Raw genomic sequence first — 18,077 nt, 5'->3', positions numbered from 1 at the left:
CAGTTTGTTTGAATGGGCCTAGGTTACCAAGCAATCCAGCTCATGCTGCATGACCCGTCCCCCCATCTCATCGTCATTTACCAATCTTTGTACCCTCAACACGCATTATCAGCAGTGCTTTTATATTTACTTCCAGATCATTGAGGAAAATGTTGGATAGGGGTGGGCTTAGAACCGATCTCCGTCGAACCCCACTAGAAATGCCCGCTTTCAATAATGATTCCCCACTGACAGGTACTTTTTGAGATCTGTCAGTTAGCCAGGTTTTAATCCATTTAACATGTGCTTTATTGATCATGTATCGTGCTAATTTTTTTTAATCAAATGCCTTCCAAAAGTCTAAGTCTGTAACATCTACGCAATTACCTCTACCCACCAAACTTGTAACCTCAAAAATGAAGTAGGTTTGTCTGACCTTTTCCTTAAAACCCATGCTGAGGGTAGTAATTCTATTCTTATCCTTTAATCCCTGTCAGCTGAATTCCTCATCATGTTTTCCATTATTTTACCTGAGACTGATGTCAAGCTAAGGGGCCTTTTACCCTTGCCCTTTTTGAATCTTGGCATGACATTAGGACTCTTCCAGTCTTCTGGAATTTCCCTGGTCTCCTAAAACATACTAAAAATAGAGTGAGTTGTAAAAATATGAAATTGAAAAACGATGACTTCTGAACAGTCTCAATAAAGCTCCTTTCTTTTCTCAATTAATCGGCATTCATTTTGTCAGTACCTGAGATGTTGTTACAGCCTTGGTTCTCCAGCCATCCATAGAGTCTTCCAGGAAAAAGTGGGGAGAAGACTTGAATTTGTAATGGGGGGGAAAATAATGTGAGCTTCTTCATGCCTTTATATTTTTTGTGAGTCTGAGACACATGGTTTCCCCCTGTACAAATCACATTTAACTGGACTGCCCGGACCTATCCAGTAGGTTTAACAGTAGGTAATGAAATTGATTGTTTTTCCCGAAATTGCACTACTCCAGTAGGTAGGAGATGTCCTTAAATAACTCCTAACATGGTGCTACCCCTATTACAAATAAAGATCAATCCAGAGGCTGGGTGAATTAGTTTATTTGAACATATTTGCTCTTTGACATTTAAGCTATGGAAAAGTTAGGCTTTAAGATGGGTTTCCCTTTCCAGGGGTCTTGCCACCTGGGGTTGTTTGTATTACAGCAGCCCCGGAGGTCCCATGGTGCTGTGTGCTGCATGTAGCCATAGTAAGAGACCTAGTTCCTGTCCCAAAGACGCTGCAGTCTAAATAGCCAACAGGAGAGAGAAAGGAGGGCCTACTATCCCCCTTTTAGTGCTGGGCACAGGAAGATGAAGTGACTTGCCCAAGATCATGCACACACGGTCTGTGCCAGAGCGAGGAATCAAACCCATATCACCGGAGTCCCCATCCAATTCCTTATCTACATCATCCTTTCTCCTGAAAGTTACCTGCCCTTCAGTTTGGCTGACATCTAGGGGTAGGGGCACTGCTATTGAGAGAAAGCATGCACTCGGGGAGCTTACAGAGAAGAATTGCAGAAAGCTGACCATCAGAATATTTAATATACCTCTAGTTTTTAAGTTACAAGCATGAGCTATTGAGGGGGAAATGTTTAAGTAATCCATTGAGTCCATCTCTTTTTTTTCCCTTAGGTGCCTTGACAATGTTCTCATGAAACTTTTAGGGCCTAATTCAATGCCTGTGGACACATATGGAAAGAACTCCAGGGCAATGATCTTAAACACAGTGACACCTTTAAAAAAAAAAATCAAATCCATTTCAAGTTGCTACTGATCTTTAAGCTCCCCTATGTACAGAAGGGTTTAAAATTTCTCTCTCGGCTGTCAGAAGAAAGAATTCACATTCGCTTAGAAAGGGAACCTTGGCAACAGCTTTGGGGTTGGCTGAATATGCATCCTCTTTCCTCTGTTTCTTTTCTTTGCAGCTGTCAGAGGAAGTGGGACGCTTGCTACATTCAAGTTTCAGACCCAGCTTGAACAGGGCTGACTTTTTATGTAGCGGAGCCAAAAAAAGAAGTACAATGACTGCAGTGTGGAGAGAGCACTTTAACTCATAACCGTTTTAACCCTAGACCCTTTTGCTAGACAAAAGTACGTGTGGTCTCCAGGATGGCAATTGCCAGAAAAAGTAATGTCCGCAGGGCAGTATGTACGCTGAGCACGATTCATCCCTAGGCGGAGTCCACTTGGCCAAATCGATTTTATGGCATTTAAAGGTGCAATGCACCTTAAGAAAGATCTCAAAGTGCTTTACGTATGTGAGTGTAATTCCCAGTTTTCAGTGTGGATCTCTGCCTCTCTCTAGGGGCAGGACTATGTAGGTGATTGGTGTGGCTGCTACCCTCGCCAAACGAATGGAGTTCCTCTTTTAGCTCAAGCAGTAGAAGTTTTAGATCCAGGCGTTGGGGGATAATCCCTGCAGATGCCCCTTCAGGGGATTAACATTAAGTAAACTTCACAACACCCTTGTAAAATCGGATATTAGCTGCAGTTTACAGAGCAGGAAATTGAGGAAGACTGACAGGCGGTGACCATTTGCCCTGCATCAGCATCTTTGGGCCATAGAAGTCTCTCTTCCACTTTGTAATACTACACTGTATTGTGATATGACTTCAGTTTGCTCTGGAACAGGGCTGTCTAGTGAAAGCAACACTAAACATAGCTTGGGAGTACTGGTACTGGGGTGAGTCCCAGTACCCACTCACTATTGCAACAGACAAATCAGAGATGGAAAAAAACATAAGTCATTGGTTTTTAAACACCAGGTCCTAGGAGCATTAAGAATAGTGTTGTGATTACATTAACACCTAGCGGCACCAACCAAGACTGGGGCACTATTGCACTAAGCACATTATATACATGGAGTGAGATAGACTGCCCCAAAACTCTTCCCGTCAAAAAGGGCACAGAAGCGATATCTCCATTTTGCAGGTGGGGAACTGAGAGACAGAAATTCAGGTGAAGTCCCAGAGAGAGTCTGGGGCAGAGTAAGACTTAAACCCAGATCTCCCGAGTCCTAGCCCTGGGCCTTAACCAGAAGGCCATCCAGCCTTAGAGCAGGGCTAGTCAATTATTTTTTGTCAAGGTCCAAATTTCTTGGTCAAGGTATAGTTAAGATCCAGACTCCAGAGAAAATAAGTCATGATAAGTCAATTAAAAAGATTTTACAGTCTGTTCAAAAGTGTCTGGTAGTCCAGATTTGACCCGTGGTCCACCTATTGACTACCCCTGCTCTAGACCAGGGGTCGGCAACCTTTCAGAAGTGGTGTGCCGAGTTTTCATTTATTCACTTTAATTTAAGGTTTCACGTGCCAATAATACATTTTAATGTTTTTTAAAGGTCTCTCTCTAAGTCTCTATATATTATATAACTAAACTATTGTCATACGTAAACAAGGTTTTCAAAATGTTTAAGAAGCTTCATTTAAAATTAAATTAAAATGCTGATCTCACGCCACCGACCTGCTCAGCCCACTGCTGGCCGGGAGTTCCGTTCACCTAGGCCGACAGCAGGCTGAGCAGGGCCTGCGGCCGGGACCTCGGCTGGCAAGGGACCAACAGCCAGAACCCCGGGCCGGCAGTGGGCTGAGCGGGGCTGGTGGCTGGGACCCCAGACTGGCAGTGGGCTGAGTGGCTCAGCCCGCTGTCCGTCTGGGGTTCTGTCCGCCGGCTCCTGCCAGCTAGGGTCCCAGCTGCCAGCCCCGCTCAGCCTGCTGCCGGTCTGGAGTCCTGGCCCTGTCCACATAGAGTAGGTACCTACCTTCTCCCTGGTTCTAGCCATTCTCTTCCTCTATCTGCACTGAGATGAGGGTGGGAGTGTGCTGAGCACAGGGCTGGGGGTGAAGGAGCAGGCTGGGGATTGGGGTGCAGGGTCTGGCCAGGAGCTAGAATGAGGGAGGGGGCTCAGGGTTGGGGCAGGAGGTTTTGGTGTGGAGTGCTTACCTGGGCAGCTCCTATTTGGTGCGAGGGGTGCAGGTGGGAATGGGGGTGTGTGTGCAGGAGCTCCTGTTTGGTGCTCAGGGTGGGAGTGGGGGCTACAAGAGTCAGGGCATGGGGTGTGGAGGGGCTAGGTATGTGTGGAGGGTGCCGGAGTCAGGGCATGGGTTGTGGGGAGGGTGCATGGGTCAGGGCATGGGGCTGGGGTGTGTGGGGGTGAGGGCAGAAGGCTGGGTGTGTGTGAGGAGGGTTCAGGGGTCAGGGAAGAAGGCTGGGGGTTTGCCCTGAGCGGCTCACGGGAGTGCTCCCAGCCCCCTGCCCTGAGTGGCTCACGGGAGGGGGCTGGAGGGGATATGCCAATTTCACCCCCTTCCCCAAAGTCCCCAGAGCAGAGAGCGCACTGCGGCTCCGCTTTTACCTCTCCCCATCTGTAGCAAGGGCCGTCAGCTGATCAGCCGCAGGGAGGGAGAGAAGGAGGGGCAGGAACCCAGCACGCTGGGGGAAGAGGTGGGTGGAGGGGGAAGCTTGCCTGCCCTGCAAAGAGAGAGCGGTGGGCGGGAGGCAGAAAAGAGCGGGCCGGGCCGGATTTTTAGTGGCACGCTGCTGTCTGCCCGGGTCTGGCAGGCAGCAGCGTGCCATTAAAAATTGGCTCGCGTGCTGTGTTTGGCATGCGTGCCATAGGTTGCCAACCCCTACTCGAGAGTGAGCCTCTGCCTATGCGTGACAGTCTTTCCACTATACTTTCTCATGCTCTGCCTGACCTGTGTTTTCCTTTTTTTAACAGCCTCCCATCACTTCTGCCCATACGCCTTTTATGCTAGAGCTGTAGCTCACGAAAGCTTATGCTCAAATAAATGTTAGTCTCTCAGGTGCCACAAGGACTCCTTTTCTCTCCCTTGTGTGTCACCATGTCAGATATTTGCAGTCCGTTATGTGCCCACCTCAGGTCCCCACTGCCTGTTGCCTCTTTAGCCTTGCAGCTATTTTCCTGCTGATACGTTCGCTCGTGTTCTCCCACACCGAGGCTTATTTTCTAGGGCTGGTGGAAATTTTTCAAAATTCAACATTTTTCAATAAAAAAGAAGGGATACATTTCTCACAAAAACGTTCCCGGTTTTTGAGCAGCTCTGTTAGTTTCTTAGTTTGTGTCCCCATTTCTGACTCTGACTGGGGGCCCAGTGAGAGCCCAGGGACATTAATGGGAAGAATCTAGAATGACTTCAGTGGGTGTGGGTTCAAACCTGAGTCCCTGTGTACTATTTCTCTGTCCTCTGTTCACATCACCACAAAATTCAGCAACAACTCTGAATGTTATTAACATGCCGTTTCACTCCCTCTTAGCGAAGATGGTAAATAAAACAGGACCTGACATCTAGGCTTGCTGCAGCTCCCTTGACACATTGCTGTTTATAGCTCTGACTGCATTCGCTCAGTTTTCAATCCACATGACGGTGCCAGCAGAATTAATTGTGGAGGTAAGGCTTTGAGACAGAGACAGACTGATTTTTGCTCTCACTTCCACGGGTGTAAATCAGGAGTAAATCCACTGTCCATGGAGTTGCACTGACTGCAGAGAACCAGGCATGCAGGGGATGGAATATAGCTTGGGTCTCAATAAGGCATTTGGTGCAGTGAGCCTTTGCAATTCTGTTTGAAAAAGCAACCCAATTTGTCTGGCATCCTTTGTGCCTCTGAAGCGATTTGTGCTTCTGAAGCGCATGCTGCGTATTGCTCACCAGCTGAAGGTCCATCACATGACGGCGGGGGGGGGAGGGTCTAATCAATACCTCATGCACCCATTGTCTTTTCTCTGCGTTCCAAGCTGCATTTCTACATAGCCAAGTCCAGACAGCAAGAGCATTTGCAGTGCTGTTTGGTGACCCCTTTCCACCTCCTCAGCACTGATCTAAGAGTTGTTATTCTCAACACATAATGAGTGTGAGAAAATCAAACTCCATCTGTTCCAATTAAAAATAGGAAAAATCAACAGAAAACTTCACTTGCTAAACAATACTTACCACCATCTCTGGCTTCATTAAAGAAACTGGTATTCAGGAGAGTTGCAAAAAGTAAATCTACCTTCTTGGTAAGATAACCACCTGATCTGCCAGTTAGTGCTTAATTTGTGCCACAGCTGAGCCTCAGCACCTCTAGGCTTGGCAGTTCACAGCCAGGCACCTCTGGGCTTGCTGCATCAGTTATAAGAAAAGGAGAACTAGTGGCACTGAATGCATCCGATGAAGTGAGCTGTAGCTCACGAAAGCTTATGCTCAAATAAATTGGTTGGTCTCTAAGGTGCCACAAGTACTCCTTTTTTTGCGAATACAGACTAACAGGGCTGCTACTCTGAAACCTGCATCAGTTATGAATTTTAAAAAATTGCTTGAGCCCCGGCACCTCTTTCATTACAAATTAACCCCTGCGGCCAGTCATCCCAGTGTATCACCAGTTAACCGACAGAAGAAAACAAAAGTCGCTTCTGACTTCTACAGACCAAGAGGCAGATTCCAATGTCCGTGACACCAGTGCAAATCTGAAGTGGTCCCACTGGCATCACTCCCGGTTTACACCAGTGGAACTGACAGCAAAATCTAACCCAGGGAGCCTTTGAGCAATGTGTGACACAGGCATGTTGGTTCAGTAGGCAAGAAGGTTTTCAGGGATCGAGCAGAGGTTCTGAATTTTGCCATAAGGATGGTTTCGTTATTCTACAGGTGTTTACAGGTTTGTTTCTCCTAATATTTGTTCTGTTATTTTACTAGGGATTGAAATTAGATTTATTGGAGAGTAGTTGACATTTGTAACACTGATCTGGGGGTCCGGCAAAAGCATGACTAAATTTTCAGGGCAGGTATTAAGAGGTGGGTGGGCTAAATGGAGCCAAGTCTGAGCTGCAGAAGGAACTCCTAAAGCAAGGGAAGGCAAACTACGGCCCACGGGCCGGATCCAGCCCATGGGATTACCAGCCCCGTGGCGCAGCAGGGCTAAAGCAGGCTCCCTGCCTGCCCTGGCCCCGTGCCACTCCCAGAAGCAGCCAGCACCATGTCCCTGCAGCCCCTGGGGGAGGGGGGCAGAGGGCTCGGTGTGCTGCCCTCGCGTGTAGGCACTGCCCCCCACAGCTCCCATTGGCCGGGAATGGGGAACTGCGGCCAATGGGAGCTTTGGGGGTGGTGCCCACAGGTGAGGGCAGCACGTGGCAGAGCCGCCTATCCCACCCCACCCCCAGAAGCCACTGCGGACATGCTGGCCACTTCTGGGAGCAGCACGGGGCCACAGCAGGCAGAGAGCCTGCCTTGGGGCCACAGCAGGCAGAGAGCCTGCCTTAGCCCCACTGCATGCTGCTGCCACCCTGGAGCCGCTCAAGGTAAGTGATGCTGGGCCACAGCCTGCACCCCAAACACCAGCCCCCTACCCTGAGCCCCTGCCACACCCTGCACCCCAACTGCCTGCCCTGCTCCTGCACCCCAACCCCTTGCCCTGAGCCCCTTCCTGCACACCATGCCCCCTCCTATGCTCCTGCCCTAGCCCAACATTCATGGCCCCACATACAATTTCCCCACCCAGATGTGGCCCTCGAGCCAAAAAGTTTGCCCACCCCTGTCCTAAAGAGTCTAAGTTAAATATGAAGTGTCCTTGGAAAACAGCGAGAGATCTGAAATAGAGACAGACCGTGAGTGCTGTGGCTCCAGGCTAGACTTCTCCTACTGTAGGGTATGAGGTTTTAGAATGGTAGCCATGTTTGTCTGGTTCTAACCCATGAAAGCTTAAACTGTGAGAACATGGTCTGTACCAACAAGTAGGAGATCAGTGCTTCAGTTCACAGGTGTAGGCCCTGATTCTGAGCTGCATTTCTCAGGAGGCACAGCCCAGGCTGGCGGTGCATGTGGCCTTGGAGGAGAAGACAGCTTTGTGCTATGTTTGCATCTTTGTAATTCTGGGGCTACCAGGGCCAAATCAGCCCCAGGAGCTGCTCTAATGCATGCCTGGGCTGCAACGGCCCCAAAGGACCATCCAGCAGCCCAGAACAGCTGGAGGTCAGAGCAGTCTGGCTAATCCCAGCACGCCTTAATACCAAGAATACAAGGCGGGGAGAAGCAAAAGGCTGTTATATCAGCCCTGTGATACCCAGAGGAATTCCATGAGGGGGAGATCCAGATCCTTTATACTGAGGTATAAAGCTAAATTCACCCAGGTTTTCCCATGGGGAAAGGAGGAAGACTCCCTAGATGCCCTCTTCCCTATTGACATGGTGACTAAGTCCCATCAGTCAGGATAGGATTTATTGCTTTTTACTCAGAATAAACTGGTGCTGTTCAGGACCCTGCCACTAAACTTTTTCTAGTCTCTATACCTGAACAGTTCACAGAACTAGACTCCCCGCCTCAAACCAACAGTACCAGGATTGACTGGGACACTGTGCCTAGCCAGGGGGAAGCTTCCAGGAGCTGGGGGAAAGCTTTTGCAGTACAGGATGCCAACCTGTGGAACTCCCTACTGCAGGATATCAGGTTGACTTCATGTCTTGCCACTTTTAGGTCTGGATCCCAATCCCATTCAAGACCTGCATGGCATTTGGATTGGGCCCTGAGTTGCAAAAAACATCTCTTGGCAAAGCTTTCCCTCAATAGAGTCAGTGGCACATTGGCTGGCGAGTTTTTCTTCTCCCTTAGAGATCTGCCTCTGGAAAAGGCCTGTGCAATAAGACCTCAATGAAGGATCTGCAGAGAAGATGGCCATGGCCTTATTAGTCGTACTACAGTAGCAGTCAGAGTTCTGGACTGTGGCCAGAGCCCCATGATGCCAGGTGATACACATGCACATCATGAGAGACAGTCCTGGACCCAAAGAGCTCACCATCCAAATAGAAAGGAGAGATGGAGGCCATTTTACAGACAGGAAACAGAAAGACTAAAAGCCAGATTCCTGAAAGCATTTAGACACCTAACTCCTATTGATTTCTATAGTATTAGGCACCAAATACCTTTGAGGATGTGCCTGAGGTCACACCAGCAGTCAGCAGCAAAGTCAGAAATTGGACCTGTCACCTGGGTCCCATTCAGTGCTTTAATCACAAGCCCATTCTTCCCTTCAGGCTGGCCCAGCTCCTGCTTGGATGGTGCTAAGAAATCATGCTGATTGGTACAAGAGACATTGGTTGATTAAATTAGACAATGTATCCAGGAAATCTGGGTCTGTACAAGAGGCCGCAATGAAAGCAATGCGTTGATTTGCAGCAGATCAGTTCATTTCATCCTTCAACCCCTCTCTGCAATAATATTCTCAGTGTTTTACCTGAAAACAACGGATCTCTGACCATCTGCTGGGAAAGTGTTTATTAACTGGAGTCAGGAGCTACTCCCAACGTGGGTTCAGCTAAAACACCTGTTTTGAGTGAGGTGCCTGTACATAGGCAGCCTTGGCAGCGGAGTAGCTCGTCCCACAGGCGCTGCTGATGAGAGAAAGGCAGAGTTTAGCGGATTTGTGAGTCACTCGCGCCCAGCCTATGCTAATCTGGGCACCACCCACTTTTGCAGCCGGAAAGGCTGCTTTCTGGCCGGAGTGCGCGAACGTGACTCATCCAGGGAGAATGCAGCGGCAGGTATCCAGCCTTTCGGATGCTGCCCAAACGGCTGCAGGGATATGACTCAACCCCGCGTTGGTGGGGAGTCTGAATCCGGCCAGAGCTTGACACGTGCTCTCGTGTAACTTAAATCCGGATCGCTCCGCGGGCGAACCCGCCCCCCGCGCTGTTGTCAGTAGGAAAGCACAGAATGAGTGAGCAGGCAGAGCCGCTTCAAAGGAGAGAGAGCCCAGCCCGCCTTCCTGCCCCCGGGGCCCCTCTGTCACCTCCCTGGGCGGCTTCTGCTGAACAAAAAAGGAAGGCCCGCTTGCCTGCCGGGGGTTTGCTCGGTGTGGGTGTGCACGCATGGGTTCGGTCTCGGCGCTGTGTTTGCAAGAGGACCGTGCCCTGTGGCTGCTGAGAGGCTAGTTACTGTTTCTCGTCACTGCCCCAAAGATGTAGCCTGGCCGTGCTCTGCTGCAATGGCCCGGAGACCCCCTAGTGTCCCGACTGTGGGGGTGGATCCCTCTGACCCCATTCTCTCCGGCGCTGTACAGGGGCAGGGCTTGGGTGGGAGAACCGTGGAAGAGCCTTGCCAGTGAGGAGCGGCTCGGGACTGGGTGTTGCAACAGCAGGATAGGTCTTCCAGTCTCACGCTCGCCTGATGTTTTGTTGGGACATGGTGGTTTTGTGTCCTGATGGGTTATTAGAGCCCTGCCTCAGTGCAGGGGGCGGGACTTGACTTCTCTAGGTCCTTTCCAGCCTTCCGCTTTTATGATTCCCTCCTAGGAGCATACAGTGAACTCCGAGAGGGGCAGGTAATGTCCTGAAATTGTAGGCAGTGATCCTCCAAGGGGGAATTCTGTGTCACGGGGCACATGCAGAATTCATGTCCACTGCAGGGTTTTTTTGTTTCCCCGCAGAACGACAGATTCTGAGGAGAAGCAAAGAGAAGCTGTGAGAGTCGCACACCATCTCCAGCAGTGGTCCCAAGCAGGCGTGTCTGTTAAGATATTAGGAGCAGCTGGGAGTGACTTAAATCGCCACTTTGGGGGGCCGGGGCTGGGCATATGACCGAGATTCTGTCCCTCTTGCTTGCTATAGACCTACATCTGGCACTGAGGGGAAGGGTGTTTCTAGGGCAGACCCGGCCCTTGTGCTGTGTCAGGGTTGGGTGCAGCCTTACTGCCGAGTCTGTACGCTGGTGGGGGGAGGTCTGCAGGGTGACACCCCCCCTCCATTTCCATGGAGCCAGTGGCCTATGCTCCCCACTGTATGCCCTTACCCCGTTGCTGTGCCCGCCCTGCAGGGGCTGTGTTTATCCACATGGACAGTCAGTGCAAGTACTAAGAGCCTGCAAGTAGAGCTGAGTGATATTTTGGGGAAAAAATGCAGCTTTGGTGATCCCCCAAATGTTTTGCAAATTTGTGTTGAGAGTGCCACATTGTTTCACGTGGCCTTTTTTTTTTTTTTTGAAGCAAAATGGTTTGTTGTTGTTGCTGTCGTGGAAATGACCTTTTGTTTTGAAATCTAATTTCTATTTTAAAATAAATCAAAAACATCGAAAACGGTCAAAATGGAAACACAATGTTTCGTTGGGCCGGATACACACCTTTCCTCTCCTGCCTTTTTACAATGGCCAGCGAACCGAAAAATCCAGGATTGACCCAGACCCAGCCCCAGCGATGGGTGCTCTGCCCCTCTGAAATTCGGACTCCATCGCTTGATCGCAGTCTGCTGGGCCGTGCAGGAGCCTTGTTTGTTTGTTACTCAATACCCTGCCTTTTGCAATGAACACTTCTGTCAAAGAGATGGCAGGAAAGGAGGTTGGTTTTCCCCTTTTCCCCGAAAGGCAGCTCCTGCTTAGCAAGAACCCTGGGCCTGGGAGCGAGGGGGCTGTAACCACATCCCTGCGCCTGCGGGTGGCGTTAGCAGTCCCGTGCTCGCGAAGCAGCAATGCACCCATGGGGGCGGACGGGGGGGGGGGTGTCTGTGTTAGTCATGGAGACTTTCTACTGACGTGGACGATGGCACGTGAAACCTCCTGCGGGGGCCTGGAACGGAGGGAGGTTGTAGCTCCGCAAAGCGGCCAAAGGCGGCAGAGGCGAGCTGCCGTGTGGGGCTGGGAAAGGCATCGTGCAGACCTCCTGCTTTGCGCCAGTTAAAGGGAAAGCCAGCGAGAGGGAGGCTGCGGCTGCTTCCCCATCCCAGGCAGAGGCGGAGCAGCGGGGAGCCCGGTAAGTGCCCCTGGGCGCCCCTCCCCCGCGGCGCTGCCGCCTCCCCAGGGATGCCGCTTGGGGTCGGGGTCGGGGTCGGGGAGGCTCTTGCCCGTCCCCTTTCCAGCCGCCCCTTCGCCCGCCCTGGGACCCGGCGTCTGCCTCCTCCTGGGAGGCGGGGATCGCCGCGCCCCGCGCTGGGCAAATGCACTAGGGTTGGCGAGTGCCCCGGCGCTGTGCATTGGCCTGCAGCCGGGCAGGGATGAGGCTGCCGCTGTGTGTGTGTGTCCTTTCTCCCTCTGTAATGCAGAGAGAAACCGTGGGCTGACATGCAGTTGGCTGCAATGCACTCCCCTACTACTACGAGGTGGGGGCATAATCACTCTAGATGCACTCGAGGTACCCTCCCTTTTTGTATCCCCCCCCAATTTGTTGCATCATGCCCCCTTTTTTGTAAACGTTTCTTGCTTTGCCTTGCCCTGCATCTCTACCTGTCTGCTCCAGGGCAGCAGCGTTTCCAGTGAGGAGGCGGCGTCCCTGGGACACCCTTCGGTCCGTGTGGCTCAGCCATGCCGTGCTGGAAAGTTGGGCAAATTCATATTGCTGTTTCTTTCCCAAAGCTACTTCCCCTCCCCCCACCCGCAAGAGATAAGAGGAAACCAGTGAGTTGAGCGTTGCATATTCCAAGACCTGATTTGTTTCTTTGTTCCTGTTTAGAGATGTAGTTTTGAAGTTTTGCACTCCCTTACAGGGTGTCTGGAAGGGACCCAGTGGTTATGGCAGGGACTGTGAGGTAAGACTCTGGGTTTCTGCTCCTGGATGTGACACTGACTTGCTTTGTGACCTTGGGTGAGTCCCCTCCACTGCCCTGGGCCTCAGGTCCCCCGTCAGTGAGCTGGGAATGATTAATTTGTGGTCTGATCTATCTCAGCTGTGTGGTGATGAAGCTTAATTAATGCTTGTAAGTCTCTCTCTCTCTGGACTGATGGAAAAATGCATTAAGTGCAGAAGGTGGATGTTCTTGTAAAGCTGTGCCTGTGCGATGCTTCCTGCCCATCTGTCTCAGCAGGCTTTCTTCTTCTCTGTGAGAAACCTTGACCTGAGCCAGCCCAGATAGGCTCCTAAGACTCCTTGCAGCCCCTTTAATTGTGGAGACCACTGTCCCAGCATCAGTGTATGATTCTCTGCTGACCTTGCTCTCAAGTATGGTACTTTCTCATGCTGCTTCACTCTTACAGCCCCATAAACTGGGAATCTGTCCCTCTGCTTTCAAACCGAGGTCTCACGCCAGCCTGACTCTATGGACTGCCACCATGTTCACTCCTGCCAGTTTGCATACAGTCTCTGGGGAATGTAGAGCAAAAAGCAGGCCTTGTGGATGACACACAGGTCCCTGGACACCCTTAGTATGACTTCAGCCGTGAACTGAAATCAACTGTAACAAAATTAGTTGATGAACTGTGGGCCTCATTCTACTCTCCTTCACGCTGATGTCACCCGATTGACTTAATGGAGTTACTCCTCCTGTACTCCAGTGTAAGTGAGCAGAGACTCAGGACATGTGTCCACATTTTTCTCTGGTGAGCCCTGTAGCTGTAAAAATGTTTTGCATTTCTCTAGAGCTCTTCATCTGAGGATCTCAAAGCACTTCACAAGCTTAAGTTAATTAAACCTGACCAACACCCCTTTGAGATAGGTCAGTTTTATTATACCCTGTTTACAGATAGCCCATCTGTGTTTCTGCTTTCCTGTGTAACTTACTCAAGGTTGTATTGGAAGTCAATGACGCAGCTAGGAAAAGAATCCAGGTGTGCTTGCGTCCGTTGCTGTACTCCAACTCCTGCAAAGTGCTTACTGCTTCGAGCAGGGGGTTGGACTAGATGACCTTCTGGGGTCCCTTCCAACCCTTATATTCTATGATTCTACGATACTTCTACTACATTAAGACTGTGGCTGTGTGTGTGTAGTTATATAAACTGAACTTTCCAAAGCACCCAGCCTTTCTCAATCAAGGTTTCTAACCTTTTTAATTCATATGCCCTGACAGTCTGCTGGAGTCTAGCAGACCTCAGGGTAGAGTGCAGAGTGCATTTACTTGGTTTATCTTTTTTTATTTGTTTAAATTCCCCAGTGGATAGAAACCCTGGTCTGGGACTCAGGACACTTGGGTTCTGTTCTCTGCTACTGACCTGCTGTGTGTCCTTGGGAGAGTTGGTTCACTCTCTTTCTCCTCCTGTCCATTCTCTGCCTTGCCCATTTAGCTTGTAAGATATTTGGGGGAGGGGCTGTCTCCTACTACAGTGCGTGTGTTTGTGCAGCCCCTTGCACAAAGGTGCATCAGTCTGATGCAGTAGTGGCTCAGAATCTAGCTGCGACTGTAATACACACAGCAGCATGGCGGTTGCTGCTATTTCAGGCTGCAGCTGCAATGATTCTGATCAATGTTGCTCTCTGTGGATCGCTTTATTTAAAGCGGTCTGCAAGTAGGCATTCAATGGGTCATCAAAATAAAGCGGTAAATAACAGATACCTCAGAATCTTATATGAGAGGATTCTGACATTAGGTGCTTTCTCTCGGCTTGCTGCTTACTGAGCTAGCTCAGCTGGGTAGCCTTGAAAGCAAGGCCATAACAGACTCCTAACAAAAAGAGTTATTCTAACCTATGCCCCAGAAAGTAAGTACAAGTCTTTAATCGGGATTTACCTTCCTTGACAGTTGCCCCACGCTGGGGTTCTTACCTTCAGGATTTCAGCTGTGCATTATTTTATTTGTATTAAAATCCAACCCAGTAAGTCATGGTATCTCTTATCACTGTGTGGGCCAGTTTGTTTTACAGGGGTGAGACTTGGAGTAAGGCTGCTTATGTGGAGAATCACAAGGGTTGCATTATTTGCAGGGGGAGGTAAAATACGGATCAAATCCAGACTTTAGAAGAACTACAGTATGGGAGCATTTTCCAGTAAAATGAGTGGTCAATTTTTAGATCTAGCAACCTTGTTAATACCCTATCAAGACATTAGAGACCTAGTCAGATTTCCTGTCACCATCAGGTGAGGGACATGTATAGTGTTCAGTTAACCAGTACAGTGTTCAGTTAACCAATCAGTATAAATGACTGATAATGTGTCAGGTCCATTCGCTTCCCTTACTGCCCTTCCCATTCATCTGGGTATTGGCAATGGGTAACATTTGCATGATTTCCTAGTCAGCACAAAGGCCTGGAAGCTTATAAGCATGGAAATAGGTCCCAGGTCTTGTGTTTTGTCTGATCCCATGTTCTAGATTTCTATCTATGCAATGATACCTTGGCATGTGTCATAGCTAGAGAGGGGCTTGAGGTAAATGTTTGGATTTTATACGTCCTCAAAGTTTGGGAGCTGTTTGGGTCTGGGGCTTTGGTGCAGGCCCATCTCTAAGGAGAACGAAAGGTTTCAGAGTAGCAGCCATGTTAGTCTGTATTCGCAAAAAGAAAAGGAGGACTTGTGGCACCTTAGAGACTAACCAATTTATTTGAGCATAAGCTTTCGTAAATTCGTTCGTCTCTAAGGTGCCACAAGTACTCCTTTTCTTTCTAAGGAGAACTTCACTGATCTCTAGTGCACTAGGGTACAAGCCTCATATTTCACATGCATGTACAATAACTCTTGCATAACATCTGTCATGCTGAGTATTGTGAAATACTTCAGAGGGAGGCCAAGCAGAGGGGGAGGCTTCTGGAGGTGGGGCAGCAGAAGAGAAAGCAGAGAGGGGAAACATTGTGCAGAGCCGGAGTGGAGTGCAAGATGAGAGCTGACACCTAAAAATAAGTGATGCAGGGTGTTAACACTTACTCCCGGGGGTAGTGCTTAGGATGGGACACAGTGCTTATACTACATGGAGTAGTCTTGCTGGAGAGTTTCAGAGTAGCAGCCGTGTTAGTCTGTATCCAAAAAAAGAAAAGGAGGACTTGTGGCACCTGAGAAACTAAGACATTTATTTGAGCATAAGCTTTCGTGAGCTACAGCTCACTTCAGTGGATGCATGCAGTGGAAAATACAGTGGGGAGATTTTATATACACAGAGAACATGAAACAATGGGTGTTACCATACACACTGTAACGAGAGTGATCAGGTAAGGTGAGCTATTACCAGCAGGAGAGTAATTTTTGCTGGAGTGTGAGTTCTGGCTGCACAAAGAATTTAAAATAGATAATTATTAAAATCTCAGGAGTATCAAGTGATCATCTCTTCACTGCAACCAAATAACCCCAAGGAACTGGAGAGGTCCCACAGAGAGGGAGTGACCAATCGATCACCCACCCTTGGGAGGGTGCATCCAGGTGTTACACAGGGATGTTATGTATTCCCCCCTCATCCTTGCCCAGCCACAGGACATGACACTGTGCAAGCCTGAGAATCTGGCTCTTCAGCTCAAGCTGTAAAGCCCAAGGCCTGAGTCTTTGGAAGTCCCCAATTCAATACCTGTGTTGTCCCAGATGGTGGCCATCTTGCAGACTCGGATGAATCTTCACTGTGCTGAGAGCCCAACCCAGACTTCATTCCCTAGGGCTAACTGAAGACACACAATCTCTCTCTCTTCTGGGGTAATTACCAAGTGGGTGGCAGCTGTGGAAAAGTGGCACACTTTGGTGAGGCAGCTGTGATGAGAGGGGGAGGTGGCTCCAACTGTCTTGGCAAAGGGAAGATCTGGCCATATCCACTGTGCTCACCTGAGCAACCTGGTGGTGAGGATTTCTGAGGAACCCTGCCAGGCTGGCTCTCACTTTAGCTAAACAGTGCTTCCTTTTCTGGGCCCTCTGGCTCAAGTGGGCATCACTCACTGGGTCACCTTGGGAACGAACAGACTCAAGAGGCTCCACTTCAGCACCTCTCCACCCTGTCTGCTTCAGACAGCTCCCCAAACCACATTACCCAACTGCTATTATCTGCGCATCACTCCATTCATCTCTCTTTAGAGCGCCTCAGGCATGGCAGAGGGAAAGAATGTTAACCATGATTGTTCCTCACCCCCCCCTTTCTATCACAAACTTTTAGTGCGTTCCCTTGCTTTCCACTCTTATACTGGCTCCATGGGAAGGGAATACAGTGGTTCCTGCAGAAATTCCTTCAGCTCGGTATCTGCAGCAGGGACTATGATTTATAAGCTGCAAGACCTGCCAAGGTGTAGTAATAGGGTTAAATATAACTAGACCTATGGCCTCCTTTTCAGTTGACGCTGAATTTTGGGGCCATGCGGGGACCTGCCTGACCGCTGGTGTAAATTGGAGCAGCCACAGGGCTACTCCTGCATACACTCTAGTCTGAGAAACAGACTATCCAGAGCACAATGTGTCCAGGCCACACCTCCAGCATATTTCTCATCTCCTGCCTGTGTCAGGGGCGAGGGGTGTCTACGAACAGGGCTAGTGCAGAACCCTTCCACTAACTCCTCAATGGCCAGGGAGGCCCTCTGCACAGGGTGTATTTTCAGTGGGCTGTTAGCACCCACTCTAAGGTCCCTCATGTGTGCTGCCAGAATGGCATAAAAGGTCATTAGCATAACTGTGAGTCAGGCCCCTCGGGCGTGTAAAGTCAGAGGCCTAGGTTTGTGAAGAGAGAAATTCAAAGTATTTTGTGAGGTTGTCACAGGCTGTGGAGATAATGTGTAACAAGCTGTGGTTTGGAATGCTCAGGGCTGGCCAAACTCTCTAGTGAGCGCACTTAATCTGTGGTATACATGTTACGGTAGAACATAACAGTCTGTTCAGAATCATCTCCATTATTTCTCTTTCTCTGGACCATTTCATCAGAGACAGACACAGCCTCTCAAGGACCTAGCCCCGCTCCCATTTGACTTTCTTAAAAACTTCCCCCTGGAAATGGCTCTGCCCACCACTGGTGTTCCATAGACTGGGAAGAAGATCTCAGCTGGTGTAAATAGGCATGATTCTGGGAAGTCTGGAGCAACTCCTGTTTGCACCACTGAGGAACTGAGCCATAGTGTGAGAACCATTAATCTATATTAAAATACGAATAGAAATCCAAACAGAATGCAAAGAATATTAATTTCATGATCAGGCACTTCCAGTTTTGGGTGCCTAATGTTACAATTGCCTATGGAAGCTTAATTCTACCTCCTTGTATGTATCCATAATGGCAGACTTTAATTATTGAGGAATAGCATATTATATGTCTGATGCTTTTCTGTCTATAACTATATATACAAGATGCTGTGTATGCATGTAACACTTTTCAGTTCTCTTATAACTGCATTAATATTGATAAATAGCAGGACCCATGTATTATACTAAGCTGCAGCAGGCCACTTTTCTTAGGTGTGCTTCAGAGAATGGGGCAATTAACTGTCAGGC

The 18,077-nt window shown here is 49.3% G+C and overlaps 1 protein-coding gene across 3 annotated transcripts in view; it reads left to right on the top strand.

Moving 5' to 3' along the window:
- Positions 1-11,563: 11,563 nt before the first annotated feature.
- Positions 11,564-18,077, top strand: part of SLC25A22 (solute carrier family 25 member 22) — an 89,520-nt gene continuing 83,006 nt past the window's right edge. The window contains exons 1-2 of one of the 3 annotated variants that reach the window (XM_048852918.2): positions 11,564-11,747; positions 12,478-12,519. The gene's annotated coding sequence lies outside the window, so the exon portion shown is untranslated. Of the gene's footprint in view, positions 11,748-12,468; positions 12,520-18,077 lie in introns of those variants that run through there. The other 2 variants (XM_048852917.2, XM_048852919.2) reach the window with 2 other exon arrangements.

The sequence above is a fragment of the Caretta caretta genome, chromosome 6 (genome assembly GCF_965140235.1).
Source record: "Caretta caretta isolate rCarCar2 chromosome 6, rCarCar1.hap1, whole genome shotgun sequence".
Classification (NCBI taxonomy): Eukaryota; Metazoa; Chordata; order Testudines; family Cheloniidae; genus Caretta; species Caretta caretta.
Note: the sequence above shows the minus strand (reverse complement) of the source record. Positions and strands in the feature narration are given on the sequence as shown.